The sequence below is a fragment of the Neopelma chrysocephalum genome, unplaced genomic scaffold (genome assembly GCF_003984885.1).
Source record: "Neopelma chrysocephalum unplaced genomic scaffold, ASM398488v2 Primary Assembly neopelma1_117, whole genome shotgun sequence".
Classification (NCBI taxonomy): Eukaryota; Metazoa; Chordata; class Aves; order Passeriformes; family Pipridae; genus Neopelma; species Neopelma chrysocephalum.
This window is the reverse complement of record NW_020897779.1, coordinates 1,665,299-1,671,298: the sequence shown is the minus strand read 5'-3', so window position 1 is coordinate 1,671,298 and position 6,000 is coordinate 1,665,299.

Sequence of the window (6,000 nt, the reverse complement as noted above, 5' to 3'; positions counted from 1 at the left end):
CTCAGGGGAGATAGCAGGCATTCCCACCTGGCCTGAATGTATATCAACCCATTGGACATTGCACTTCACAGGTTTCTTCCCCCACACCTGGGGCAGGATGACCTACCCCCATAAGGCCTAGAATCCGGTCAGAGAATGTGAAGCTATCACATAGGCTATCTGTGGTGAGTTACTGCTGGTGCCAGAGTGCTGTTTTGGTGTTGCATTATTCTAAAAAGCAGCCTAGTTCACCAAACTTCAAACACACAAGTGCTATCATACACTACTAGTAGGTTTTACACTGTGCAGTAAATAATTCTGATTAAGATCTTTTGTCTATTCACTTGTCATTTGTCATAATAAATAATTCATTTTATATATCTGATTTGGCATCATTAAAACCTGTAGGACAAAGTGATTTATTAACACCTCTATAATTCCTTAAATTTAAACTGCTGACATAATCCGAGGCTAAGATTGGATTCAGAGGCACCCGGGCTCCTCTCTGAGAAGTGAAGGAGTCCTTTCTGCACCTCATGACTCAATGGCAGGGTTTCTTTAGTAACTTTTTGTCTAAGCTTTCCAGCTCCCCTCTCCCCGTCCACCAGCAACCCCCCAGGCATCCAGGTCATCACTTCAGCCAATGGACAACTAAATTGCAACAATCAAGTCTCATCATAGATCCATAGGTGGTGATTATGAATCTTTCTACTCTTATCCTTTCTTTCTCTTCCTTCCTTTCTTTTTCCCTTATCCATATTCTTGAGTGCTTTCATATTGCCATATCAGTATAGATAATAATAACCCAAATGGCTACATTCCTGCTTTCCATTGCAACCAAACTGTTCTAAAATAAACCCTATATATGTACATTTACAAACACTGATTGTTCAGTGTTGTTTCACTGTAATCCACCCCAAGGGATCTATTAACAAGAACCTGGGTTACATGGCATCCTCCTGCTTCCAGCCACTACTCCAGAGAGTTATAGCTCTTCCAGATGACTTGTGTTGAGTCCATTGACACTGTTTCAATGACACAGGGTTTCTCCACAGGCCCAAGCATCTTTCTTTAAGGGGCTGAACCAACCCAATGTGAACAAGCTGCAATCCATTTAATTCAACTTAATGTCTACCCAATTAGGCATCAACATGTCCATATATAAATACAGGTCCAAGATGCTCAGTGGGACTAGGTGCCTCCCTTCAACCCCCACTTTTACTGTCCTGGTTACTTAAAAGTATCAGATCTTTGGGGAAAGGACTGATTGGTCTCTTAGCATATTTATACATATGCCCCTACATACTGGGAGCCTGAGTGATCCATAAGACAAACAATAGGGCAATTTTCATGGCACTCAGTGCCTGATTTAAACAAAGCACTTATGCTGCAGTTTCAGTGGATGAAAAGGCATTTTAAGTGAGATGCTGGACAACTCAGGAGATCCCTAATCATATCCAAGAGGAACCATTTTTATCTCAGATGTTTATCTGACGCTGTCCAAGATCTGTAGCACCTAAATATTGTCACCAACGACTGGTTCCTTCCCTTAAAAAAAAAATCAGAAGGTGGCCTTAGCACGTTTCCTGTCTGACAGGTGGCCACATCTCAATCAGCACTAACCTGTGCCTTTCCTGTCTACCTCTGAAGGCCAGCAATGCAAGGCAGCACAGAAATGAAAGAGTTCCCTCTCCCTTGGAGCTGCCCAAACTGCTCAAAGACCTGCCTTACAAACAGGGAAGCACTGATGCCAGTGCTTGCAGTAAGGCTTCCTGGAAGAATCCCAAAAAGTTCAAACATTAGAACCGCATGCAGTGAGATGAGGCACAGATGGCAAAATAAAAGCAATGCAATTTTTTTCTGAGACTCTGAGTCTCTCAGCTCCTGGACATATGAAAAATTGGGCCACTTTAGCAGGATTCATGTAACTTGTCTAAAGCAAAAGAGATAAAGACAACCCCTTCCAGAGGTTGAGGACTTGAGTATATAAAAGGTTGGTCCTGTATCACTTTTCCTAACAGGTCCTTCCAAATTAATTTAGTACCAGATGTAAAGACCTGTTTAATTCATCCTCCTAGCAGATGATATCTAGCAGCCACTCTTTCTTGGTTCACATTAGGCAGAGTGACAGTGATTGTGTTTATATTTTTCCCCTATTACAAGTAAGTGCACATATCGAGCTTATAAGAGCAAAGAAGAGTTCAAAGCAATGAAACATTTGATCTTGAGCTTTGTTACATCATTCACTCAGCCAAAAAATTCTATCTTTTCCTGTTCAATTTGCCATGAATACAGAATAAGAAAAAAAATGCTCAGCTTGGGTTAACTCAAACTCTCATTTTTATTCTAATTTCAGAACTACCAGCAAACAAATCAACACAAACTTCAGCACCCAAACAGCTCAGTCATTTCAGCTAACCACTTCTTGTTTCTCAGAAAGTTAAAAGCACTCCTGGCTACACCTTTGGGGTTGGATCCAATTACCTGGAAAGGTTCTTCTTGCCTTTGGCAGGAAGAGATTACAACTTTGGGCTGCTTCCTGATTGCTCTGTACCATCACTCAGAATCAAGCTACGTGACCACACCAGTACCTATGTTGCCATGATTTTTGACAGACAGAACCCTTATGTGCCCATCCACAAGCCAAAAGCCCAGCACAATTTAGAGCACAGGGTCCTGGAGCCTAGTTGTGCCCTCTGAATGGTGAACAATTGGTTGTTGTAGACTTGAGGTTTTGTATTTTGGGTTTCTTTCTGGCTCATTGTCATTGTAAATACCAGCTCTCAGCGCTTCTTTCCCAAAACCTTCACCTTTCCATCCCCTCTATCTCCTGCTAGCTCTGTACCACAGCAAGATCACTCCACAACCACACACCCAAGTTATTAAGGCTGAGCACATCTGGCCTACATCACTTAACCCAACAAGCATTTTCACGTTCACTGCAGTCTGTTCCTGTTGAGCCTCAGGTGACCTTGGGGGACAGTCTACCACTCAGCTGTTGCTTTAGAGTCATTAAGTGACATTTCATTCCCTCTGCAGCAAAAGATGCTCAATGACGGACAAATCAAGAGACATTCACAGAGCCAGCAGGAGTCTAGCAGAAAGCATGGAGGAAAAGATTTAAGCCAGGTTCTTCTGCTGGAAGAAGGAAGTTTCTCTGTGATCATCCAGAAAGCCTGGGCTCCAGTCTTGTACTGGGAACAGGGAGAAAGAGTAGCACTTTGTCTATCCTCTCTCCTTCTTTTTCTGGTGATAGGTGGTGCTGCTGCTCTTCCTAGAGACCAGGAATGCACTTGCAGGTTACTGTCTTTACACTTTACTACTCAGGGTGTCCTGAGCATACACTACATCATAGATTATCAGATTTTGGACAGCTGAGGTCCACAGCATAACATTTCTCCCACCAGCTCACATGAGCATTTTAGCACATCAGCAGATCCACCAGCTAATGATGCTCCCCAAATCCTCATGGCTACCACAAAGCTCACCCTCTTTCCCTGAAGCACTGGATGTGTGGTTTCCAGACCACGACTCTCTCCTGCTCCCATTCTGTGATGGTTCCCATGTGGTTTTGGCCAGGAAGCTTTCAGAGCAGTTCTCATTCCAAGGGCTCTCACAGACAGACTGTTGACAGTGGTGCAAAGCACCCAGCGGAGAAAAGAGCAGGAAGGTGATCAGGACTGTGTGACTCCCCAGCCAAGGGGTTGTTCCTTAGGGTGCTTCCACTGAAGTCAGTGGCCAATTGTTTGGTCAGTATCAGTCTTTGTAAAAGCCCTGGTCAGAGCAATTAGTGGTGAAATTATTTCCCTGGAGCTATAATGAAATATGTCTGCAAAGTCTCATCCCTTCCCTGACTTCTTCAAATTCCCATGTTGTAAGAAAAGCTGTTTGTACTTCTCTTGTAATTTCTGCTTCCAGGTGGCATTTCTTCTTTACATCCTGTCTTGATGTCTCCCAAATCCCTAGCTCCTCACTGAGAGCAGGAGAGTACAGGATCCATGGAGGTTCCCAAGTCAACATGGGCTGCCCTGCATCCCTTCCATTTCTTCTTCTTCTGCCCTAGGCAGCTTTGCCTTTCAGTTTTTCTCTTTGCAATGATTATTCTTGTTATTATTCACCAAGTATTCGAAGGGTAGCTTCTCAGGAGCTCAGGCCACACCTGAGCCCTGCTCAGAGGCCCTGGGGAGCAATTACTCAGATCCCTGCTACCAAAGCAAGAAGGGGTCCTTGACTGCTATGTAGTTTGTCCTAGCAGGTTGCTGACATACACTTAGAACAGCAAACAGCTGCAATGAGCTTCCAAGAGCCATCAGACCTAAAGAATGTGGACTTTCTTCTTCCCCTGCCTTGCTCCTTTCAAACATCTCTTCATACTGCTCTCTGTCAGTGCAATGCTTTGTGCTTTTGTCTACACAGAAGCTTTTCTACTGAGGTGCACCTGCATCAGCTCTGGAGAAAAGTGCCTTTAACACATAGCATGAACCTCCACAATTTCTTCCCACCCACAGCTCTTACCAAGAAGCTGTGAAATGTGCTGGCACAATGCATTAAGGATGCACTGCACAGCCAGGTGCTGAAGAGGACTCTCAGTGATGCTGCTAGACCTGAAGAGAAACCTCCAAATTGCAAACTAGTCTGCTGCAGTTCATTGCACCACAAGCCCCTTTCTACTGCTCTTTGAAAACCTTTCTCCAACAATCAAATTGTACCAGTGAGTTGCAAATATCAAAATCAAATAAGGCATAGTCATTAGCCTTTCAGCATCAGGAATAGGCCAATTTATGCCAAGCTTAGTGCAATAGGGAAGTGTCATAATTAACTCCAGTTAAAGTATTGGTAAGCTCCTGTATGGTTTTAGGCAAGAGAAGAGGCTGACAAGAAAAAAAGGCAAAGTATGCCCTGGTCAATAGCAACAGTTACATCCACTGTGGTTGTTGGATTGTAATTTTTTCACTACTTAGATTTTCTTGATTCTGCTTCAAAATTCAACTAAGTTAAATGAGGCCTGATTTCCTCATGGACACAAAGTTCCATGGTCTTCCCAGACCGAATGAACAATGTGCTTAGTTTGGTGCAGGGAGAATGGGAAACATGGAGGAACAGTGTTAAGAGAAAATTATTACTTCCCTGATGTCACTGAACCTCATCTTGATAACAACATAGAAAGTCCCCACATTTTGGAAGTGTCAAAAGGAAACAAACAAGCTCACAGGATGTGGCTGCCTGGAAGCAAGACAATTTGACTTGATGACCCAGAAATCCCTTCCCCACTCCATTATAAATGCCATTTTTTCCTTCCAAGAAAAGAATTCTAACAAGTCTTTTTGGCTTTCCTCCTATTTCACAAATACATTTGGTCACTAAGAAATTGTATTTCACCAGGAATAAAAAACAGTATTTTGCTGTCCATCCAAGCGAGCTGATATCTCCATTCAGTAGCAGTAATGCCTGATGAATTTGCCCTGTAGCATCTAGAAGTCCTTTGGTTGCAAGCCAGCCCCCCTACAGTTATGTTCCTGTACAAGGAGAATGGAAAGATAGTCTTTTTCCTAAAAGTCTTACTTGGTAAAGGCATAATGAATGTGATTTAGAGGCTTCTATTCTCAACAAAGGAAAGGTGAAAAACACTTTCGAGAATAAGAGTGACCATAATTTGGGGCTATTTTTTTCTGTTGATTACATATTCATTCTCTCCCAGTGCCTATTACATTAAGGAAGAAACCATTTTCTCTAACAGACAAAACCTCCCTGCAGTCTGGAGCAAGTCACCAATGAGCAAGGGACCAGATATTTAGATGGAGAGAAAAATGTTTTGTAAATACCACTGGGATATACTGAAAACAAGTGAGAGTTTGGAAGAGAATTGAAATGTTGTGGAAGAGCAAAGGCTGGAGGGATTTTCTGCTTAAAATCCCTATAATGGACTCAAGTTAGTTAACGTGTATTTTAAATCTTGAACATTCTCCTTCAGCAAAGATTTTGCATGGCTTATTTTGGGAGTATGAATAACAAATAATAGGT